The sequence below is a fragment of the Alosa sapidissima genome, chromosome 8 (assembly GCF_018492685.1).
Source record: "Alosa sapidissima isolate fAloSap1 chromosome 8, fAloSap1.pri, whole genome shotgun sequence".
In the NCBI taxonomy this organism is placed as follows: domain Eukaryota; kingdom Metazoa; phylum Chordata; class Actinopteri; order Clupeiformes; family Clupeidae; genus Alosa; species Alosa sapidissima.
Genome location: NC_055964.1, coordinates 4,618,445 through 4,637,062, shown reverse-complemented (window position 1 = coordinate 4,637,062; position 18,618 = coordinate 4,618,445). Strand labels below are relative to the sequence as shown.

The 18,618-nt window shown below is 46.6% G+C and overlaps 54 non-coding genes across 54 annotated transcripts; all 54 read left to right on the top strand.

The window, feature by feature from the left end:
• Nucleotides 1–216: 216 nt before the first annotated feature.
• On the top strand, nucleotides 217–289 carry trnat-ugu. Its single transcript has one exon. It is a non-coding gene; the product is annotated as a tRNA-Thr (tRNA).
• A 320-nt stretch (nucleotides 290–609) lies between these two features.
• On the top strand, nucleotides 610–682 carry trnat-cgu. The gene has a single exon. It is a non-coding gene; the product is annotated as a tRNA-Thr (tRNA).
• A 220-nt stretch (nucleotides 683–902) lies between these two features.
• trnat-ugu lies at nucleotides 903–975 on the top strand. The gene has a single exon. It is a non-coding gene; the product is annotated as a tRNA-Thr (tRNA).
• Nucleotides 976–1,295: 320 nt separating this feature from the next.
• trnat-cgu lies at nucleotides 1,296–1,368 on the top strand. Its single transcript has one exon. It is a non-coding gene; the product is annotated as a tRNA-Thr (tRNA).
• A 213-nt stretch (nucleotides 1,369–1,581) lies between these two features.
• On the top strand, nucleotides 1,582–1,654 carry trnat-cgu. Its single transcript has one exon. It is a non-coding gene; the product is annotated as a tRNA-Thr (tRNA).
• A 320-nt stretch (nucleotides 1,655–1,974) lies between these two features.
• On the top strand, nucleotides 1,975–2,047 carry trnat-cgu. The gene has a single exon. It is a non-coding gene; the product is annotated as a tRNA-Thr (tRNA).
• A 220-nt stretch (nucleotides 2,048–2,267) lies between these two features.
• Nucleotides 2,268–2,340, top strand: trnat-ugu. Its single transcript has one exon. It is a non-coding gene; the product is annotated as a tRNA-Thr (tRNA).
• Nucleotides 2,341–2,660: 320 nt separating this feature from the next.
• Nucleotides 2,661–2,733, top strand: trnat-cgu. Its single transcript has one exon. It is a non-coding gene; the product is annotated as a tRNA-Thr (tRNA).
• Nucleotides 2,734–2,953: 220 nt separating this feature from the next.
• trnat-ugu lies at nucleotides 2,954–3,026 on the top strand. The gene has a single exon. It is a non-coding gene; the product is annotated as a tRNA-Thr (tRNA).
• Nucleotides 3,027–3,346: 320 nt separating this feature from the next.
• Nucleotides 3,347–3,419, top strand: trnat-cgu. Its single transcript has one exon. It is a non-coding gene; the product is annotated as a tRNA-Thr (tRNA).
• Nucleotides 3,420–3,639: 220 nt separating this feature from the next.
• On the top strand, nucleotides 3,640–3,712 carry trnat-ugu. Its single transcript has one exon. It is a non-coding gene; the product is annotated as a tRNA-Thr (tRNA).
• A 320-nt stretch (nucleotides 3,713–4,032) lies between these two features.
• trnat-cgu lies at nucleotides 4,033–4,105 on the top strand. Its single transcript has one exon. It is a non-coding gene; the product is annotated as a tRNA-Thr (tRNA).
• Nucleotides 4,106–4,325: 220 nt separating this feature from the next.
• Nucleotides 4,326–4,398, top strand: trnat-ugu. Its single transcript has one exon. It is a non-coding gene; the product is annotated as a tRNA-Thr (tRNA).
• Nucleotides 4,399–4,718: 320 nt separating this feature from the next.
• On the top strand, nucleotides 4,719–4,791 carry trnat-cgu. Its single transcript has one exon. It is a non-coding gene; the product is annotated as a tRNA-Thr (tRNA).
• A 213-nt stretch (nucleotides 4,792–5,004) lies between these two features.
• Nucleotides 5,005–5,077, top strand: trnat-ugu. The gene has a single exon. It is a non-coding gene; the product is annotated as a tRNA-Thr (tRNA).
• A 320-nt stretch (nucleotides 5,078–5,397) lies between these two features.
• Nucleotides 5,398–5,470, top strand: trnat-cgu. The gene has a single exon. It is a non-coding gene; the product is annotated as a tRNA-Thr (tRNA).
• Nucleotides 5,471–5,683: 213 nt separating this feature from the next.
• On the top strand, nucleotides 5,684–5,756 carry trnat-cgu. The gene has a single exon. It is a non-coding gene; the product is annotated as a tRNA-Thr (tRNA).
• Nucleotides 5,757–6,076: 320 nt separating this feature from the next.
• trnat-cgu lies at nucleotides 6,077–6,149 on the top strand. Its single transcript has one exon. It is a non-coding gene; the product is annotated as a tRNA-Thr (tRNA).
• A 220-nt stretch (nucleotides 6,150–6,369) lies between these two features.
• Nucleotides 6,370–6,442, top strand: trnat-ugu. The gene has a single exon. It is a non-coding gene; the product is annotated as a tRNA-Thr (tRNA).
• A 320-nt stretch (nucleotides 6,443–6,762) lies between these two features.
• trnat-cgu lies at nucleotides 6,763–6,835 on the top strand. Its single transcript has one exon. It is a non-coding gene; the product is annotated as a tRNA-Thr (tRNA).
• Nucleotides 6,836–7,055: 220 nt separating this feature from the next.
• On the top strand, nucleotides 7,056–7,128 carry trnat-ugu. The gene has a single exon. It is a non-coding gene; the product is annotated as a tRNA-Thr (tRNA).
• A 320-nt stretch (nucleotides 7,129–7,448) lies between these two features.
• trnat-cgu lies at nucleotides 7,449–7,521 on the top strand. The gene has a single exon. It is a non-coding gene; the product is annotated as a tRNA-Thr (tRNA).
• A 220-nt stretch (nucleotides 7,522–7,741) lies between these two features.
• Nucleotides 7,742–7,814, top strand: trnat-ugu. Its single transcript has one exon. It is a non-coding gene; the product is annotated as a tRNA-Thr (tRNA).
• Nucleotides 7,815–8,134: 320 nt separating this feature from the next.
• trnat-cgu lies at nucleotides 8,135–8,207 on the top strand. The gene has a single exon. It is a non-coding gene; the product is annotated as a tRNA-Thr (tRNA).
• Nucleotides 8,208–8,427: 220 nt separating this feature from the next.
• Nucleotides 8,428–8,500, top strand: trnat-ugu. Its single transcript has one exon. It is a non-coding gene; the product is annotated as a tRNA-Thr (tRNA).
• A 320-nt stretch (nucleotides 8,501–8,820) lies between these two features.
• Nucleotides 8,821–8,893, top strand: trnat-cgu. The gene has a single exon. It is a non-coding gene; the product is annotated as a tRNA-Thr (tRNA).
• Nucleotides 8,894–9,106: 213 nt separating this feature from the next.
• Nucleotides 9,107–9,179, top strand: trnat-cgu. The gene has a single exon. It is a non-coding gene; the product is annotated as a tRNA-Thr (tRNA).
• A 320-nt stretch (nucleotides 9,180–9,499) lies between these two features.
• Nucleotides 9,500–9,572, top strand: trnat-cgu. The gene has a single exon. It is a non-coding gene; the product is annotated as a tRNA-Thr (tRNA).
• A 220-nt stretch (nucleotides 9,573–9,792) lies between these two features.
• On the top strand, nucleotides 9,793–9,865 carry trnat-ugu. Its single transcript has one exon. It is a non-coding gene; the product is annotated as a tRNA-Thr (tRNA).
• Nucleotides 9,866–10,185: 320 nt separating this feature from the next.
• Nucleotides 10,186–10,258, top strand: trnat-cgu. The gene has a single exon. It is a non-coding gene; the product is annotated as a tRNA-Thr (tRNA).
• A 220-nt stretch (nucleotides 10,259–10,478) lies between these two features.
• Nucleotides 10,479–10,551, top strand: trnat-ugu. The gene has a single exon. It is a non-coding gene; the product is annotated as a tRNA-Thr (tRNA).
• A 320-nt stretch (nucleotides 10,552–10,871) lies between these two features.
• Nucleotides 10,872–10,944, top strand: trnat-cgu. The gene has a single exon. It is a non-coding gene; the product is annotated as a tRNA-Thr (tRNA).
• A 220-nt stretch (nucleotides 10,945–11,164) lies between these two features.
• trnat-ugu lies at nucleotides 11,165–11,237 on the top strand. Its single transcript has one exon. It is a non-coding gene; the product is annotated as a tRNA-Thr (tRNA).
• Nucleotides 11,238–11,557: 320 nt separating this feature from the next.
• trnat-cgu lies at nucleotides 11,558–11,630 on the top strand. Its single transcript has one exon. It is a non-coding gene; the product is annotated as a tRNA-Thr (tRNA).
• Nucleotides 11,631–11,843: 213 nt separating this feature from the next.
• trnat-cgu lies at nucleotides 11,844–11,916 on the top strand. The gene has a single exon. It is a non-coding gene; the product is annotated as a tRNA-Thr (tRNA).
• A 320-nt stretch (nucleotides 11,917–12,236) lies between these two features.
• On the top strand, nucleotides 12,237–12,309 carry trnat-cgu. The gene has a single exon. It is a non-coding gene; the product is annotated as a tRNA-Thr (tRNA).
• A 220-nt stretch (nucleotides 12,310–12,529) lies between these two features.
• trnat-ugu lies at nucleotides 12,530–12,602 on the top strand. Its single transcript has one exon. It is a non-coding gene; the product is annotated as a tRNA-Thr (tRNA).
• A 320-nt stretch (nucleotides 12,603–12,922) lies between these two features.
• On the top strand, nucleotides 12,923–12,995 carry trnat-cgu. The gene has a single exon. It is a non-coding gene; the product is annotated as a tRNA-Thr (tRNA).
• A 220-nt stretch (nucleotides 12,996–13,215) lies between these two features.
• Nucleotides 13,216–13,288, top strand: trnat-ugu. The gene has a single exon. It is a non-coding gene; the product is annotated as a tRNA-Thr (tRNA).
• Nucleotides 13,289–13,608: 320 nt separating this feature from the next.
• trnat-cgu lies at nucleotides 13,609–13,681 on the top strand. The gene has a single exon. It is a non-coding gene; the product is annotated as a tRNA-Thr (tRNA).
• A 220-nt stretch (nucleotides 13,682–13,901) lies between these two features.
• trnat-ugu lies at nucleotides 13,902–13,974 on the top strand. The gene has a single exon. It is a non-coding gene; the product is annotated as a tRNA-Thr (tRNA).
• A 320-nt stretch (nucleotides 13,975–14,294) lies between these two features.
• On the top strand, nucleotides 14,295–14,367 carry trnat-cgu. The gene has a single exon. It is a non-coding gene; the product is annotated as a tRNA-Thr (tRNA).
• A 220-nt stretch (nucleotides 14,368–14,587) lies between these two features.
• trnat-ugu lies at nucleotides 14,588–14,660 on the top strand. Its single transcript has one exon. It is a non-coding gene; the product is annotated as a tRNA-Thr (tRNA).
• Nucleotides 14,661–14,980: 320 nt separating this feature from the next.
• trnat-cgu lies at nucleotides 14,981–15,053 on the top strand. Its single transcript has one exon. It is a non-coding gene; the product is annotated as a tRNA-Thr (tRNA).
• Nucleotides 15,054–15,266: 213 nt separating this feature from the next.
• Nucleotides 15,267–15,339, top strand: trnat-cgu. Its single transcript has one exon. It is a non-coding gene; the product is annotated as a tRNA-Thr (tRNA).
• Nucleotides 15,340–15,659: 320 nt separating this feature from the next.
• trnat-cgu lies at nucleotides 15,660–15,732 on the top strand. The gene has a single exon. It is a non-coding gene; the product is annotated as a tRNA-Thr (tRNA).
• A 220-nt stretch (nucleotides 15,733–15,952) lies between these two features.
• trnat-ugu lies at nucleotides 15,953–16,025 on the top strand. Its single transcript has one exon. It is a non-coding gene; the product is annotated as a tRNA-Thr (tRNA).
• A 320-nt stretch (nucleotides 16,026–16,345) lies between these two features.
• trnat-cgu lies at nucleotides 16,346–16,418 on the top strand. The gene has a single exon. It is a non-coding gene; the product is annotated as a tRNA-Thr (tRNA).
• Nucleotides 16,419–16,638: 220 nt separating this feature from the next.
• trnat-ugu lies at nucleotides 16,639–16,711 on the top strand. The gene has a single exon. It is a non-coding gene; the product is annotated as a tRNA-Thr (tRNA).
• Nucleotides 16,712–17,031: 320 nt separating this feature from the next.
• On the top strand, nucleotides 17,032–17,104 carry trnat-cgu. The gene has a single exon. It is a non-coding gene; the product is annotated as a tRNA-Thr (tRNA).
• A 213-nt stretch (nucleotides 17,105–17,317) lies between these two features.
• On the top strand, nucleotides 17,318–17,390 carry trnat-cgu. The gene has a single exon. It is a non-coding gene; the product is annotated as a tRNA-Thr (tRNA).
• A 320-nt stretch (nucleotides 17,391–17,710) lies between these two features.
• On the top strand, nucleotides 17,711–17,783 carry trnat-cgu. The gene has a single exon. It is a non-coding gene; the product is annotated as a tRNA-Thr (tRNA).
• A 220-nt stretch (nucleotides 17,784–18,003) lies between these two features.
• Nucleotides 18,004–18,076, top strand: trnat-ugu. The gene has a single exon. It is a non-coding gene; the product is annotated as a tRNA-Thr (tRNA).
• Nucleotides 18,077–18,396: 320 nt separating this feature from the next.
• trnat-cgu lies at nucleotides 18,397–18,469 on the top strand. Its single transcript has one exon. It is a non-coding gene; the product is annotated as a tRNA-Thr (tRNA).
• The last annotated feature ends 149 nt before the right edge of the window (nucleotides 18,470–18,618 follow it).

Below are 18,618 nucleotides of genomic sequence, written 5' to 3'. Positions count from 1 at the left end.
GCTGCTCCGTGGCACGGACAGTGCCAAACCGTTATTTGCTCTCCTTTGGCTGTGACGTAAAACTTCTGTGTAAAGGTCGGCAAAACACGCATCTGAAAATCTTCTTCCGTTTACTGCTCTCGCCGATCTGTCCTGCTTTTCGATGCAGCCGCCTTATCGAGTAGCCACATGAAATGTGGCACACTAGATTTCTTGACCCTAAATCTTCAGTTTCGTGGCTTCATAGCTCAGTGGTTAGAGCACTGGTCTTGTAAACCAGGGGTCGTGAGTTCAATCCTCACTGGAGCCTCAGCTCCGCGGAACATTTTTACAGCAAAGGTAACCACTTTTCTTGGGTCGTCTGCTGTTGACAGCCTTCTTTTGACAAGAGTGGTTACTTCAAGGGTTGCCATAAAGTGTGCGTTCGTTAAAGTGACCTGCACATTAGCGAGAAAGTCACAGCAAATTCAGCACAAAAAATACATGCTTTGTTGATGGAGCTTTGGTGCGTGGACAGCTGCTAGGATTTTATTTTTCCCGTCAATTTCTCTTTGCATCATGAAATAGGGACAGAATTATCATACAGGCAACATTTGAGGAGCAAACGCTGACTACATTTTCATGCACAAGGGCTCTATAGCTCAGTGGTAAGAGCACTGGTCTCGTAAACCAGGGGTCGCGAGTTCAATCCTCGCTGGAGCCTGTCTGCTGGTCCGTGGCACGGACCCTGCCATACCATTATTTGTTCTCCTTTGGCTGTGACATAAAACTTCTGTCTAAAGGTCGGCAAAACACGCATCTGAAAATCTTCTTCCGTTTACTGCTCTCGCCGATCTGTCCTGCTTTTCGATGCAGCCACCATATCGAGTAGCCACATGAAATGTGGCACACTAGATTTCTTGACCCTAAATCTTCAGTTTCGTGGCTTCATAGCTCAGTGGTTAGAGCACTGGTCTTGTAAACCAGGGGTCGTGAGTTCAATCCTCACTGGAGCCTCAGCTCCGCGGAACATTTTTACAGCAAAGGTAACCACTTTTCTTGGGTCGTCTGCTGTTGACAGCCTTCTTTTGACAAGAGTGGTTACTTCAAGGGTTGCCATAAAGTGTGCGTTCGTTAAAGTGACCTGCACATTAGCGAGAAAGTCACAGCAAATTCAGCACAAAAAATACATGCTTTGTTGATGGAGCTTTGGTGCGTGGACAGCTGCTAGGATTTTATTTTTCCCGTCAATTTCTCTTTGCATCATGAAATAGGGACAGAATTATCATACAGGCAACATTTGAGGAGCAAACGCTGACTACTTTTTCATGCACAAGGGCTCTATAGCTCAGTGGTAAGAGCACTGGTCTCGTAAACCAGGGGTCGCGAGTTCAATCCTCGCTGGAGCCTTTCTGCTGCTCCGTGGCACAGACACTGCCATACCATTATTTGTTCTCCTTTGGCTGTGACGTAAAACTTCTGTGTAAAGGTCGGCAAAACACGCATCTGAAAATCTTCTTCCCTTTACTGCTCTCGCCGATCTGTCCTGCTTTTCGATGCAGCCGCCATATCGAGTAGCCATGTGGCACACTAGATTTCTTGACCCTAAATCTTCAGTTTCGTGGCTTCATAGCTCAGTGGCAAGAGCACTGGTCTCGTAAACCAGGTGTCGCGAGTTCAATCCTCACTGGAGCCTCAGCTCCGCGGAACATTTTTACAGCAAAGGTAACCACTTTTCTTGGGTCGTCTGCTGTTGACAGCCTTCTTTTGACAAGAGTGGTTACTTCAAGGGTTGCCATAAAGTGTGCGTTCGTTAAAGTGACCTGCACATTAGCGAGAAGGTCACAGCAAATTCAGCACAAAAAATACATGCTTTGTTGATGGAGCTTTGGTGCGTGGACAGCTTCTAGGATTTTATTTTTCCCGTCAATTTCTCTTTGCATCATGAAATAGGGACAGAATTATCATACAGGCAACATTTGAGGAGCAAACGCTGACTACATTTTCATGCACAAGGGCTCTGTAGCTCAGTGGTAAGAGCACTGGTCTCGTAAACCAGGGGTCGCGAGTTCAATCCTCGCTGGAGCCTGTCTGCTGGTCCGTGGCACGGACCCTGCCATACCATTATTTGTTCTCCTTTGGCTGTGACATAAAACTTCTGTGTAAAGGTCGGCAAAACACGCATCTGAAAATCTTCTTCCGTTTACTGCTCTCGCCGATCTGTCCTGCTTTTCGATGCAGCCGCCGTATCGAGTAGCCACATGAAATGTGGCACACTAGATTTCTTGACCCTAAATCCTCAGTTTCGTGGCTTCATAGCTCAGTGGTTAGAGCACTGGTCTTGTAAACCAGGGGTCGTGAGTTCAATCCTCACTGGAGCCTCAGCTCCGCGGAACATTTTTACAGCAAAGGTAACCACTTTTCTTGGGTCGTCTGCTGTTGACAGCCTTCTTTTGACAAGAGTGGTTACTTCAAGGGTTGCCATAAAGTGTGCGTTCGTTAAAGTGACCTGCACATTAGCGAGAAAGTCACAGCAAATTCAGCACAAAAAATACATGCTTTGTTGATGGAGCTTTGGTGCGTGGACAGCTGCTAGGATTTTTTTTTCCCCGTCAATTTCTCTTTGCATCATGAAATAGGGACAGAATTATCATACAGGCAACATTTGAGGAGCAAACGCTGACTACATTTTCATGCACAAGGGCTCTATAGCTCAGTGGTAAGAGCACTGGTCTCGTAAACCAGGGGTCGCGAGTTCAATCCTCGCTGGAGCCTGTCTGCTGGTCCGTGGCACGGACCCTGCCATACCATTATTTGTTCTCCTTTGGCTGTGACATAAAACTTCTGTCTAAAGGTCGGCAAAACACGCATCTGAAAATCTTCTTCCGTTTACTGCTCTCGCCGATCTGTCCTGCTTTTCGATGCAGCCACCATATCGAGTAGCCACATGAAATGTGGCACACTAGATTTCTTGACCCTAAATCTTCAGTTTCGTGGCTTCATAGCTCAGTGGTTAGAGCACTGGTCTTGTAAACCAGGGGTCGTGAGTTCAATCCTCACTGGAGCCTCAGCTCCGCGGAACATTTTTACAGCAAAGGTAACCACTTTTCTTGGGTCGTCTGCTGTTGACAGCCTTCTTTTGACAAGAGTGGTTACTTCAAGGGTTGCCATAAAGTGTGCGTTCGTTAAAGTGACCTGCACATTAGCGAGAAAGTCACAGCAAATTCAGCACAAAAAATACATGCTTTGTTGATGGAGCTTTGGTGCGTGGACAGCTGCTAGGATTTTATTTTTCCCGTCAATTTCTCTTTGCATCATGAAATAGGGACAGAATTATCATACAGGCAACATTTGAGGAGCAAACGCTGACTACTTTTTCATGCACAAGGGCTCTATAGCTCAGTGGTAAGAGCACTGGTCTCGTAAACCAGGGGTCGCGAGTTCAATCCTCGCTGGAGCCTTTCTGCTGCTCCGTGGCACAGACACTGCCATACCATTATTTGTTCTCCTTTGGCTGTGACGTAAAACTTCTGTGTAAAGGTCGGCAAAACACGCATCTGAAAATCTTCTTCCCTTTACTGCTCTCGCCGATCTGTCCTGCTTTTCGATGCAGCCGCCATATCGAGTAGCCACATGAAATGTGGCACACTAGATTTCTTGACCCTAAATCTTCAGTTTCGTGGCTTCATAGCTCAGTGGTTAGAGCACTGGTCTTGTAAACCAGGGGTCGTGAGTTCAATCCTCACTGGAGCCTCAGCTCTGCGGAACATTTTTACAGCAAAGGTAACCACTTTTCTTGGGTCGTCTGCTGTTGACAGCCTTCTTTTGACAAGAGTGGTTACTTCAAGGGTTGCCATAAAGTGTGCGTTCGTTAAAGTGACCTGCACATTAGCGAGAAAGTCACAGCAAATTCAGCACAAAAAATACATGGTTTGTTGATGGAGCTTTGGTGCGTGGACAGCTGCTAGGATTTTATTTTTCCCGTCAATTTCTCTTTGCATCATAAAATAGGGACAGAATTATCATACAGGCAACATTTGAGGAGCAAACGCTGACTACATTTTCATGCACAAGGGCTCTATAGCTCAGTGGTAAGAGCACTGGTCTCGTAAACCAGGGGTCGCGAGTTCAATCCTCGCTGGAGCCTGTCTGCTGGTCCGTGGCACGGACCCTGCCATACCATTATTTGTTCTCCTTTGGCTGTGACATAAAACTTCTGTCTAAAGGTCGGCAAAACACGCATCTGAAAATCTTCTTCCGTTTACTGCTCTCGCCGATCTGTCCTGCTTTTCGATGCAGCCGCCATATCGAGTAGCCACATGAAATGTGGCACACTAGATTTCTTGACCCTAAATCTTCAGTTTCGTGGCTTCATAGCTCAGTGGTTAGAGCACTGGTCTTGTAAACCAGGGGTCGTGAGTTCAATCCTCACTGGAGCCTCAGCTCCGCGGAACATTTTTACAGCAAAGGTAACCACTTTTCTTGGGTCGTCTGCTGTTGACAGCCTTCTTTTGACAAGAGTGGTTACTTCAAGGGTTGCCATAAAGTGTGCGTTCGTTAAAGTGACCTGCACATTAGCGAGAAAGTCACAGCAAATTCAGCACAAAAAATACATGCTTTGTTGATGGAGCTTTGGTGCGTGGACAGCTGCTAGGATTTTATTTTTCCCGTCAATTTCTCTTTGCATCATGAAATAGGGACAGAATTATCATACAGGCAACATTTGAGGAGCAAACGCTGACTACTTTTTCATGCACAAGGGCTCTATAGCTCAGTGGTAAGAGCACTGGTCTCGTAAACCAGGGGTCGCGAGTTCAATCCTCGCTGGAGCCTTTCTGCTGCTCCGTGGCACAGACACTGCCATACCATTATTTGTTCTCCTTTAGCTGTGACGTAAAACTTCTGTGTAAAGGTCGGCAAAACACGCATCTGAAAATCTTCTTCCCTTTACTGCTCTCGCCGATCTGTCCTGCTTTTCGATGCAGCCGCCATATCGAGTAGCCATGTGGCACACTAGATTTCTTGACCCTAAATCTTCAGTTTCGTGGCTTCATAGCTCAGTGGTTAGAGCACTGGTCTTGTAAACCAGGTGTCGTGAGTTCAATCCTCACTGGAGCCTCAGCTCCGCGGAACATTTTTACAGCAAAGGTAACCACTTTTCTTGGGTCGTCTGCTGTTGACAGCCTTCTTTTGACAAGAGTGGTTACTTCAAGGGTTGCCATAAAGTGTGCGTTCGTTAAAGTGACCTGCACATTAGCGAGAAAGTCACAGCAAATTCAGCACAAAAAATACATGCTTTGTTGATGGAGCTTTGGTGCGTGGACAGCTGCTAGGATTTTATTTTTCCCGTCAATTTCTCTTTGCATCATGAAATAGGGACAGAATTATCATACAGGCAACATTTGAGGAGCAAACGCTGACTACTTTTTCATGCACAAGGGCTCTATAGCTCAGTGGTAAGAGCACTGGTCTCGTAAACCAGGGGTCGCGAGTTCAATCCTCGCTGGAGCCTTTCTGCTGCTCCGTGGCACAGACACTGCCATACCATTATTTGTTCTCCTTTGGCTGTGACGTAAAACTTCTGTGTAAAGGTCGGCAAAACACGCATCTGAAAATCTTCTTCCCTTTACTGCTCTCGCCGATCTGTCCTGCTTTTCGATGCAGCCGCCATATCGAGTAGCCATGTGGCACACTAGATTTCTTGACCCTAAATCTTCAGTTTCGTGGCTTCATAGCTCAGTGGCAAGAGCACTGGTCTCGTAAACCAGGTGTCGCGAGTTCAATCCTCACTGGAGCCTCAGCTCCGCGGAACATTTTTACAGCAAAGGTAACCACTTTTCTTGGGTCGTCTGCTGTTGACAGCCTTCTTTTGACAAGAGTGGTTACTTCAAGGGTTGCCATAAAGTGTGCGTTCGTTAAAGTGACCTGCACATTAGCGAGAAGGTCACAGCAAATTCAGCACAAAAAATACATGCTTTGTTGATGGAGCTTTGGTGCGTGGACAGCTTCTAGGATTTTATTTTTCCCGTCAATTTCTCTTTGCATCATGAAATAGGGACAGAATTATCATACAGGCAACATTTGAGGAGCAAACGCTGACTACATTTTCATGCACAAGGGCTCTGTAGCTCAGTGGTAAGAGCACTGGTCTCGTAAACCAGGGGTCGCGAGTTCAATCCTCGCTGGAGCCTGTCTGCTGGTCCGTGGCACGGAGCCTGCCATACCATTATTTGTTCTCCTTTGGCTGTGACATAAAACTTCTGTGTAAAGGTCGGCAAAACACGCATCTGAAAATCTTCTTCCGTTTACTGCTCTCGCCGATCTGTCCTGCTTTTCGATGCAGCCGCCGTATCGAGTAGCCACATGAAATGTGGCACACTAGATTTCTTGACCCTAAATCCTCAGTTTCGTGGCTTCATAGCTCAGTGGATAGAGCACTGGTCTTGTAAACCAGGGGTCGTGAGTTCAATCCTCACTGGAGCCTCAGCTCTGCGGAACATTTTTACAGCAAAGGTAACCACTTTTCTTGGGTCGTCTGCTGTTGACAGCCTTCTTTTGACAAGAGTGGTTACTTCAAGGGTTGCCATAAAGTGTGCGTTCGTTAAAGTGACCTGCACATTAGCGAGAAAGTCACAGCAAATTCAGCACAAAAAATACATGGTTTGTTGATGGAGCTTTGGTGCGTGGACAGCTTCTAGGATTTTATTTTTCCCGTCAATTTCTCTTTGCATCATGAAATAGGGACAGAATTATCATACAGGCAACATTTGAGGAGCAAACGCTGACTACTTTTTCATGCACAAGGGCTCTATAGCTCAGTGGTAAGAGCACTGGTCTCGTAAACCAGGGGTCGCGAGTTCAATCCTCGCTGGAGCCTGTCTGCTGCTCCGTGGCACGGACAGTGCCAAACCGTTATTTGCTCTCCTTTGGCTGTGACGTAAAACTTCTGTGTAAAGGTCGGCAAAACACGCATCTGAAAATCTTCTTCCGTTTACTGCTCTCGCCGATCTGTCCTGCTTTTCGATGCAGCCGCCTTATCGAGTAGCCACATGAAATGTGGCACACTAGATTTCTTGACCCTAAATCTTCAGTTTCGTGGCTTCATAGCTCAGTGGTTAGAGCACTGGTCTTGTAAACCAGGGGTCGTGAGTTCAATCCTCACTGGAGCCTCAGCTCTGCGGAACATTTTTACAGCAAAGGTAACCACTTTTCTTGGGTCGTCTGCTGTTGACAGCCTTCTTTTGACAAGAGTGGTTACTTCAAGGGTTGCCATAAAGTGTGCGTTCGTTAAAGTGACCTGCACATTAGCGAGAAAGTCACAGCAAATTCAGCACAAAAAATACATGGTTTGTTGATGGAGCTTTGGTGCGTGGACAGCTGCTAGGATTTTATTTTTCCCGTCAATTTCTCTTTGCATCATAAAATAGGGACAGAATTATCATACAGGCAACATTTGAGGAGCAAACGCTGACTACATTTTCATGCACAAGGGCTCTATAGCTCAGTGGTAAGAGCACTGGTCTCGTAAACCAGGGGTCGCGAGTTCAATCCTCGCTGGAGCCTGTCTGCTGGTCCGTGGCACGGACCCTGCCATACCATTATTTGTTCTCCTTTGGCTGTGACATAAAACTTCTGTGTAAAGGTCGGCAAAACACGCATCTGAAAATCTTCTTCCGTTTACTGCTCTCGCCGATCTGTCCTGCTTTTCGATGCAGCCGCCATATCGAGTAGCCACATGAAATGTGGCACACTAGATTTCTTGACCCTAAATCTTCAGTTTCGTGGCTTCATAGCTCAGTGGTTAGAGCACTGGTCTTGTAAACCAGGGGTCGTGAGTTCAATCCTCACTGGAGCCTCAGCTCCGCGGAACATTTTTACAGCAAAGGTAACCACTTTTCTTGGGTCGTCTGCTGTTGACAGCCTTCTTTTGACAAGAGTGGTTACTTCAAGGGTTGCCATAAAGTGTGCGTTCGTTAAAGTGACCTGCACATTAGCGAGAAAGTCACAGCAAATTCAGCACAAAAAATACATGCTTTGTTGATGGAGCTTTGGTGCGTGGACAGCTGCTAGGATTTTATTTTTCCCGTCAATTTCTCTTTGCATCATGAAATAGGGACAGAATTATCATACAGGCAACATTTGAGGAGCAAACGCTGACTACATTTTCATGCACAAGGGCTCTATAGCTCAGTGGTAAGAGCACTGCTCTCGTAAACCAGGGGTCGCGAGTTCAATCCTCGCTGGAGCCTGTCTGCTGGTCCGTGGCACGGACCCTGCCATACCATTATTTGTTCTCCTTTGGCTGTGACATAAAACTTCTGTCTAAAGGTCGGCAAAACACGCATCTGAAAATCTTCTTCCGTTTACTGCTCTCGCCGATCTGTCCTGCTTTTCGATGCAGCCACCATATCGAGTAGCCACATGAAATGTGGCACACTAGATTTCTTGACCCTAAATCTTCAGTTTCGTGGCTTCATAGCTCAGTGGTTAGAGCACTGGTCTTGTAAACCAGGGGTCGTGAGTTCAATCCTCACTGGAGCCTCAGCTCCGCGGAACATTTTTACAGCAAAGGTAACCACTTTTCTTGGGTCGTCTGCTGTTGACAGCCTTCTTTTGACAAGAGTGGTTACTTCAAGGGTTGCCATAAAGTGTGCGTTCGTTAAAGTGACCTGCACATTAGCGAGAAAGTCACAGCAAATTCAGCACAAAAAATACATGCTTTGTTGATGGAGCTTTGGTGCGTGGACAGCTGCTAGGATTTTATTTTTCCCGTCAATTTCTCTTTGCATCATGAAATAGGGACAGAATTATCATACAGGCAACATTTGAGGAGCAAACGCTGACTACTTTTTCATGCACAAGGGCTCTATAGCTCAGTGGTAAGAGCACTGGTCTCGTAAACCAGGGGTCGCGAGTTCAATCCTCGCTGGAGCCTTTCTGCTGCTCCGTGGCACAGACACTGCCATACCATTATTTGTTCTCCTTTGGCTGTGACGTAAAACTTCTGTGTAAAGGTCGGCAAAACACGCATCTGAAAATCTTCTTCCCTTTACTGCTCTCGCCGATCTGTCCTGCTTTTCGATGCAGCCGCCATATCGAGTAGCCATGTGGCACACTAGATTTCTTGACCCTAAATCTTCAGTTTCGTGGCTTCATAGCTCAGTGGCAAGAGCACTGGTCTCGTAAACCAGGTGTCGCGAGTTCAATCCTCACTGGAGCCTCAGCTCCGCGGAACATTTTTACAGCAAAGGTAACCACTTTTCTTGGGTCGTCTGCTGTTGACAGCCTTCTTTTGACAAGAGTGGTTACTTCAAGGGTTGCCATAAAGTGTGCGTTCGTTAAAGTGACCTGCACATTAGCGAGAAGGTCACAGCAAATTCAGCACAAAAAATACATGCTTTGTTGATGGAGCTTTGGTGCGTGGACAGCTTCTAGGATTTTATTTTTCCCGTCAATTTCTCTTTGCATCATGAAATAGGGACAGAATTATCATACAGGCAACATTTGAGGAGCAAACGCTGACTACATTTTCATGCACAAGGGCTCTATAGCTCAGTGGTAAGAGCACTGGTCTCGTAAACCAGGGGTCGCGAGTTCAATCCTCGCTGGAGCCTGTCTGCTGGTCCGTGGCACGGACCCTGCCATACCATTATTTGTTCTCCTTTGGCTGTGACATAAAACTTCTGTGTAAAGGTCGGCAAAACACGCATCTGAAAATCTTCTTCCGTTTACTGCTCTCGCCGATCTGTCCTGCTTTTCGATGCAGCCGCCGTATCGAGTAGCCACATGAAATGTGGCACACTAGATTTCTTGACCCTAAATCCTCAGTTTCGTGGCTTCATAGCTCAGTGGATAGAGCACTGGTCTTGTAAACCAGGGGTCGTGAGTTCAATCCTCACTGGAGCCTCAGCTCTGCGGAACATTTTTACAGCAAAGGTAACCACTTTTCTTGGGTCGTCTGCTGTTGACAGCCTTCTTTTGACAAGAGTGGTTACTTCAAGGGTTGCCATAAAGTGTGCGTTCGTTAAAGTGACCTGCACATTAGCGAGAAAGTCACAGCAAATTCAGCACAAAAAATACATGCTTTGTTGATGGAGCTTTGGTGCGTGGACAGCTGCTAGGATTTTATTTTTCCCGTCAATTTCTCTTTGCATCATAAAATAGGGACAGAATTATCATACAGGCAACATTTGAGGAGCAAACGCTGACTACATTTTCATGCACAAGGGCTCTATAGCTCAGTGGTAAGAGCACTGGTCTCGTAAACCAGGGGTCGCGAGTTCAATCCTCGCTGGAGCCTGTCTGCTGGTCCGTGGCACGGACCCTGCCATACCATTATTTGTTCTCCTTTGGCTGTGACATAAAACTTCTGTGTAAAGGTCGGCAAAACACGCATCTGAAAATCTTCTTCCGTTTACTGCTCTCGCCGATCTGTCCTGCTTTTCGATGCAGCCGCCATATCGAGTAGCCACATGAAATGTGGCACACTAGATTTCTTGACCCTAAATCTTCAGTTTCGTGGCTTCATAGCTCAGTGGTTAGAGCACTGGTCTTGTAAACCAGGGGTCGTGAGTTCAATCCTCACTGGAGCCTCAGCTCCGCGGAACATTTTTACAGCAAAGGTAACCACTTTTCTTGGGTCGTCTGCTGTTGACAGCCTTCTTTTGACAAGAGTGGTTACTTCAAGGGTTGCCATAAAGTGTGCGTTCGTTAAAGTGACCTGCACATTAGCGAGAAAGTCACAGCAAATTCAGCACAAAAAATACATGCTTTGTTGATGGAGCTTTGGTGCGTGGACAGCTGCTAGGATTTTATTTTTCCCGTCAATTTCTCTTTGCATCATGAAATAGGGACAGAATTATCATACAGGCAACATTTGAGGAGCAAACGCTGACTACATTTTCATGCACAAGGGCTCTATAGCTCAGTGGTAAGAGCACTGGTCTCGTAAACCAGGGGTCGCGAGTTCAATCCTCGCTGGAGCCTGTCTGCTGGTCCGTGGCACGGACCCTGCCATACCATTATTTGTTCTCCTTTGGCTGTGACATAAAACTTCTGTCTAAAGGTCGGCAAAACACGCATCTGAAAATCTTCTTCCGTTTACTGCTCTCGCCGATCTGTCCTGCTTTTCGATGCAGCCACCATATCGAGTAGCCACATGAAATGTGGCACACTAGATTTCTTGACCCTAAATCTTCAGTTTCGTGGCTTCATAGCTCAGTGGTTAGAGCACTGGTCTTGTAAACCAGGGGTCGTGAGTTCAATCCTCACTGGAGCCTCAGCTCCGCGGAACATTTTTACAGCAAAGGTAACCACTTTTCTTGGGTCGTCTGCTGTTGACAGCCTTCTTTTGACAAGAGTGGTTACTTCAAGGGTTGCCATAAAGTGTGCGTTCGTTAAAGTGACCTGCACATTAGCGAGAAAGTCACAGCAAATTCAGCACAAAAAATACATGCTTTGTTGATGGAGCTTTGGTGCGTGGACAGCTGCTAGGATTTTATTTTTCCCGTCAATTTCTCTTTGCATCATGAAATAGGGACAGAATTATCATACAGGCAACATTTGAGGAGCAAACGCTGACTACTTTTTCATGCACAAGGGCTCTATAGCTCAGTGGTAAGAGCACTGGTCTCGTAAACCAGGGGTCGCGAGTTCAATCCTCGCTGGAGCCTTTCTGCTGCTCCGTGGCACAGACACTGCCATACCATTATTTGTTCTCCTTTGGCTGTGACGTAAAACTTCTGTGTAAAGGTCGGCAAAACACGCATCTGAAAATCTTCTTCCCTTTACTGCTCTCGCCGATCTGTCCTGCTTTTCGATGCAGCCGCCATATCGAGTAGCCATGTGGCACACTAGATTTCTTGACCCTAAATCTTCAGTTTCGTGGCTTCATAGCTCAGTGGCAAGAGCACTGGTCTCGTAAACCAGGTGTCGCGAGTTCAATCCTCACTGGAGCCTCAGCTCCGCGGAACATTTTTACAGCAAAGGTAACCACTTTTCTTGGGTCGTCTGCTGTTGACAGCCTTCTTTTGACAAGAGTGGTTACTTCAAGGGTTGCCATAAAGTGTGCGTTCGTTAAAGTGACCTGCACATTAGCGAGAAGGTCACAGCAAATTCAGCACAAAAAATACATGCTTTGTTGATGGAGCTTTGGTGCGTGGACAGCTTCTAGGATTTTATTTTTCCCGTCAATTTCTCTTTGCATCATGAAATAGGGACAGAATTATCATACAGGCAACATTTGAGGAGCAAACGCTGACTACATTTTCATGCACAAGGGCTCTATAGCTCAGTGGTAAGAGCACTGGTCTCGTAAACCAGGGGTCGCGAGTTCAATCCTCGCTGGAGCCTGTCTGCTGGTCCGTGGCACGGACCCTGCCATACCATTATTTGTTCTCCTTTGGCTGTGACATAAAACTTCTGTGTAAAGGTCGGCAAAACACGCATCTGAAAATCTTCTTCCGTTTACTGCTCTCGCCGATCTGTCCTGCTTTTCGATGCAGCCGCCGTATCGAGTAGCCACATGAAATGTGGCACACTAGATTTCTTGACCCTAAATCCTCAGTTTCGTGGCTTCATAGCTCAGTGGATAGAGCACTGGTCTTGTAAACCAGGGGTCGTGAGTTCAATCCTCACTGGAGCCTCAGCTCTGCGGAACATTTTTACAGCAAAGGTAACCACTTTTCTTGGGTCGTCTGCTGTTGACAGCCTTCTTTTGACAAGAGTGGTTACTTCAAGGGTTGCCATAAAGTGTGCGTTCGTTAAAGTGACCTGCACATTAGCGAGAAAGTCACAGCAAATTCAGCACAAAAAATACATGGTTTGTTGATGGAGCTTTGGTGCGTGGACAGCTGCTAGGATTTTATTTTTCCCGTCAATTTCTCTTTGCATCATAAAATAGGGACAGAATTATCATACAGGCAACATTTGAGGAGCAAACGCTGACTACATTTTCATGCACAAGGGCTCTATAGCTCAGTGGTAAGAGCACTGGTCTCGTAAACCAGGGGTCGCGAGTTCAATCCTCGCTGGAGCCTGTCTGCTGGTCCGTGGCACGGACCCTGCCATACCATTATTTGTTCTCCTTTGGCTGTGACATAAAACTTCTGTGTAAAGGTCGGCAAAACACGCATCTGAAAATCTTCTTCCGTTTACTGCTCTCGCCGATCTGTCCTGCTTTTCGATGCAGCCGCCATATCGAGTAGCCACATGAAATGTGGCACACTAGATTTCTTGACCCTAAATCTTCAGTTTCGTGGCTTCATAGCTCAGTGGTTAGAGCACTGGTCTTGTAAACCAGGGCTCGTGAGTTCAATCCTCACTGGAGCCTCAGCTCCGCGGAACATTTTTACAGCAAAGGTAACCACTTTTCTTGGGTCGTCTGCTGTTGACAGCCTTCTTTTGACAAGAGTGGTTACTTCAAGGGTTGCCATAAAGTGTGCGTTCGTTAAAGTGACCTGCACATTAGCGAGAAAGTCACAGCAAATTCAGCACAAAAAATACATGCTTTGTTGATGGAGCTTTGGTGCGTGGACAGCTGCTAGGATTTTATTTTTCCCGTCAATTTCTCTTTGCATCATGAAATAGGGACAGAATTATCATACAGGCAACATTTGAGGAGCAAACGCTGACTACTTTTTCATGCACAAGGGCTCTATAGCTCAGTGGTAAGAGCACTGGTCTCGTAAACCAGGGGTCGCGAGTTCAACCCTCGCTGGAGCCTGTCCGCTGCTCCGTGGCACGGACACTGCCAAACCAGTATTTGTTCTCCTTTGGCTGTGACGTAAAACTTCTGTGTAAAGGTCGGCAAAACACGCATCTGAAAATCTTCTTCCGTTTACTGCTCTCGCCGATCTGTCCTGCTTTTCGATGCAGCCGCCGTATCGAGTAGCCACATGAAATGTGGCACACTAGATTTCTTGACCCTAAATCCTCAGTTTCGTGGCTTCATAGCTCAGTGGTTAGAGCACTGGTCTTGTAAACCAGGGGTCGTGAGTTCAATCCTCACTGGAGCCTCAGCTCCGCGGAACATTTTTACAGCAAAGGTAACCACTTTTCTTGGGTCGTCTGCTGTTGACAGCCTTCTTTTGACAAGAGTGGTTACTTCAAGGGTTGCCATAAAGTGTGCGTTCGTTAAAGTGACCTGCACATTAGCGAGAAAGTCACAGCAAATTCAGCACAAAAAATACATGCTTTGTTGATGGAGCTTTGGTGCGTGGACAGCTGCTAGGATTTTATTTTTCCCGTCAATTTCTCTTTGCATCATGAAATAGGGACAGAATTATCATACAGGCAACATTTGAGGAGCAAACGCTGACTACATTTTCATGCACAAGGGCTCTATAGCTCAGTGGTAAGAGCACTGGTCTCGTAAACCAGGGGTCGCGAGTTCAATCCTCGCTGGAGCCTGTCTGCTGGTCCGTGGCACGGACCCTGCCATACCATTATTTGTTCTCCTTTGGCTGTGACATAAAACTTCTGTCTAAAGGTCGGCAAAACACGCATCTGAAAATCTTCTTCCGTTTACTGCTCTCGCCGATCTGTCCTGCTTTTCGATGCAGCCACCATATCGAGTAGCCACATGAAATGTGGCACACTAGATTTCTTGACCCTAAATCTTCAGTTTCGTGGCTTCATAGCTCAGTGGTTAGAGCACTGGTCTTGTAAACCAGGGGTCGTGAGTTCAATCCTCACTGGAGCCTCAGCTCCGCGGAACATTTTTACAGCAAAGGTAACCACTTTTCTTGGGTCGTCTGCTGTTGACAGCCTTCTTTTGACAAGAGTGGTTACTTCAAGGGTTGCCATAAAGTGTGCGTTCGTTAAAGTGACCTGCACATTAGCGAGAAAGTCACAGCAAATTCAGCACAAAAAATACATGCTTTGTTGATGGAGCTTTGGTGCGTGGACAGCTGCTAGGATTTTATTTTTCCCGTCAATTTCTCTTTGCATCATGAAATAGGGACAGAATTATCATACAGGCAACATTTGAGGAGCAAACGCTGACTACTTTTTCATGCACAAGGGCTCTATAGCTCAGTGGTAAGAGCACTGGTCTCGTAAACCAGGGGTCGCGAGTTCAATTCTCGCTGGAGCCTTTCTGCTGCTCCGTGGCACAGACACTGCCATACCATTATTTGTTCTCCTTTGGCTGTGACGTAAAACTTCTGTGTAAAGGTCGGCAAAACACGCATCTGAAAATCTTCTTCCCTTTACTGCTCTCGCCGATCTGTCCTGCTTTTCGATGCAGCCGCCATATCGAGTAGCCATGTGGCACACTAGATTTCTTGACCCTAAATCTTCAGTTTCGTGGCTTCATAGCTCAGTGGCAAGAGCACTGGTCTCGTAAACCAGGTGTCGCGAGTTCAATCCTCACTGGAGCCTCAGCTCCGCGGAACATTTTTACAGCAAAGGTAACCACTTTTCTTGGGTCGTCTGCTGTTGACAGCCTTCTTTTGACAAGAGTGGTTACTTCAAGGGTTGCCATAAAGTGTGCGTTCGTTAAAGTGACCTGCACATTAGCGAGAAGGTCACAGCAAATTCAGCACAAAAAATACATGCTTTGTTGATGGAGCTTTGGTGCGTGGACAGCTTCTAGGATTTTATTTTTCCCGTCAATTTCTCTTTGCATCATGAAATAGGGACAGAATTATCATACAGGCAACATTTGAGGAGCAAACGCTGACTACATTTTCATGCACAAGGGCTCTATAGCTCAGTGGTAAGAGCACTGGTCTCGTAAACCAGGGGTCGCGAGTTCAATCCTCGCTGGAGCCTGTCTGCTGCTCCGTGGCACGGACAGTGCCAAACCATTATTTGCTCTCCTTTGGCTGTGACGTAAAACTTCTGTGTAAAGGTCGGCAAAACACGCATCTGAAAATCTTCTTCCGTTTACTGCTCTCGCCGATCTGTCCTGCTTTTCGATGCAGCCGCCATATCGAGTAGCCACATGAAATGTGGCACACTAGATTTCTTGACCCTAAATCTTCAGTTTCGTGGCTTCATAGCTCAGTGGTTAGAGCACTGGTCTTGTAAACCAGGGGTCGTGAGTTCAATCCTCACTGGAGCCTCAGCTCTGCGGAACATTTTTACAGCAAAGGTAACCACTTTTCTTGGGTCGTCTGCTGTTGACAGCCTTCTTTTGACAAGAGTGGTTACTTCAAGGGTTGCCATAAAGTGTGCGTTCGTTAAAGTGACCTGCACATTAGCGAGAAAGTCACAGCAAATTCAGCACAAAAAATACATGGTTTGTTGATGGAGCTTTGGTGCGTGGACAGCTGCTAGGATTTTATTTTTCCCGTCAATTTCTCTTTGCATCATAAAATAGGGACAGAATTATCATACAGGCAACATTTGAGGAGCAAACGCTGACTACATTTTCATGCACAAGGGCTCTATAGCTCAGTGGTAAGAGCACTGGTCTCGTAAACCAGGGGTCGCGAGTTCAATCCTCGCTGGAGCCTGTCTGCTGGTCCGTGGCACGGACCCTGCCATACCATTATTTGTTCTCCTTTGGCTGTGACATAAAACTTCTGTGTAAAGGTCGGCAAAACACGCATCTGAAAATCTTCTTCCGTTTACTGCTCTCGCCGATCTGTCCTGCTTTTCGATGCAGCCGCCATATCGAGTAGCCACATGAAATGTGGCACACTAGATTTCTTGACCCTAAATCTTCAGTTTCGTGGCTTCATAGCTCAGTGGTTAGAGCACTGGTCTTGTAAACCAGGGGTCGTGAGTTCAATCCTCACTGGAGCCTCAGCTCCGCGGAACATTTTTACAGCAAAGGTAACCACTTTTCTTGGGTCGTCTGCTGTTGACAGCCTTCTTTTGACAAGAGTGGTTACTTCAAGGGTTGCCATAAAGTGTGCGTTCGTTAAAGTGACCTGCACATTAGCGAGAAAGTCACAGCAAATTCAGCACAAAAAATACATGCTTTGTTGATGGAGCTTTGGTGCGTGGACAGCTGCTAGGATTTTATTTTTCCCGTCAATTTCTCTTTGCATCATGAAATAGGGACAGAATTATCATACAGGCAACATTTGAGGAGCAAACGCTGACTACTTTTTCATGCACAAGGGCTCTATAGCTCAGTGGTAAGAGCACTGGTCTCGTAAACCAGGGGTCGCGAGTTCAATCCTCGCTGGAGCCTTTCTGCTGCTCCGTGGCACAGACACTGCCATACCATTATTTGTTCTCCTTTGGCTGTGACGTAAAACTTCTGTGTAAAGGTCGGCAAAACACGCATCTGAAAATCTTCTTCCCTTTACTGCTCTCGCCGATCTGTCCTGCTTTTCGATGCAGCCGCCATATCGAGTAGCCATGTGGCACACTAGATTTCTTGACCCTAAATCTTCAGTTTCGTGGCTTCATAGCTCAGTGGCAAGAGCACTGGTCTCGTAAACCAGGTGTCGCGAGTTCAATCCTCACTGGAGCCTCAGCTCCGCGGAACATTTTTACAGCAAAGGTAACCACTTTTCTTGGGTCGTCTGCTGTTGACAGCCTTCTTTTGACAAGAGTGGTTACTTCAAGGGTTGCCATAAAGTGTGCGTTCGTTAAAGTGACCTGCACATTAGCGAGAAGGTCACAGCAAATTCAGCACAAAAAATACATGCTTTGTTGATGGAGCTTTGGTGCGTGGACAGCTTCTAGGATTTTATTTTTCCCGTCAATTTCTCTTTGCATCATGAAATAGGGACAGAATTATCATACAGGCAACATTTGAGGAGCAAACGCTGACTACTTTTTCATGCACAAGGGCTCTATAGCTCAGTGGTAAGAGCACTGGTCTCGTAAACCAGGGGTCGCGAGTTCAACCCTCGCTGGAGCCTGTCCGCTGCTCCGTGGCACGGACACTGCCAAACCAGTATTTGTTCTCCTTTGGCTGTGACGTAAAACTTCTGTGTAAAGGTCGGCAAAACACGCATCTGAAAATCTTCTTCCGTTTACTGCTCTCGCCGATCTGTCCTGCTTTTCGATGCAGCCGCCGTATCGAGTAGCCACATGAAATGTGGCACACTAGATTTCTTGACCCTAAATCCTCAGTTTCGTGGCTTCATAGCTCAGTGGTTAGAGCACTGGTCTTGTAAACCAGGGGTCGTGAGTTCAATCCTCACTGGAGCCTCAGCTCCGCGGAACATTTTTACAGCAAAGGTAACCACTTTTCTTGGGTCGTCTGCTGTTGACAGCCTTCTTTTGACAAGAGTGGTTACTTCAAGGGTTGCCATAAAGTGTGCGTTCGTTAAAGTGACCTGCACATTAGCGAGAAAGTCACAGCAAATTCAGCACAAAAAATACATGCTTTGTTGATGGAGCTTTGGTGCGTGGACAGCTGCTAGGATTTTATTTTTCCCGTCAATTTCTCTTTGCATCATGAAATAGGGACAGAATTATCATACAGGCAACATTTGAGGAGCAAACGCTGACTACATTTTCATGCACAAGGGCTCTATAGCTCAGTGGTAAGAGCACTGGTCTCGTAAACCAGGGGTCGCGAGTTCAATCCTCGCTGGAGCCTGTCTGCTGGTCCGTGGCACGGACCCTGCCATACCATTATTTGTTCTCCTTTGGCTGTGACATAAAACTTCTGTCTAAAGGTCGGCAAAACACGCATCTGAAAATCTTCTTCCGTTTACTGCTCTCGCCGATCTGTCCTGCTTTTCGATG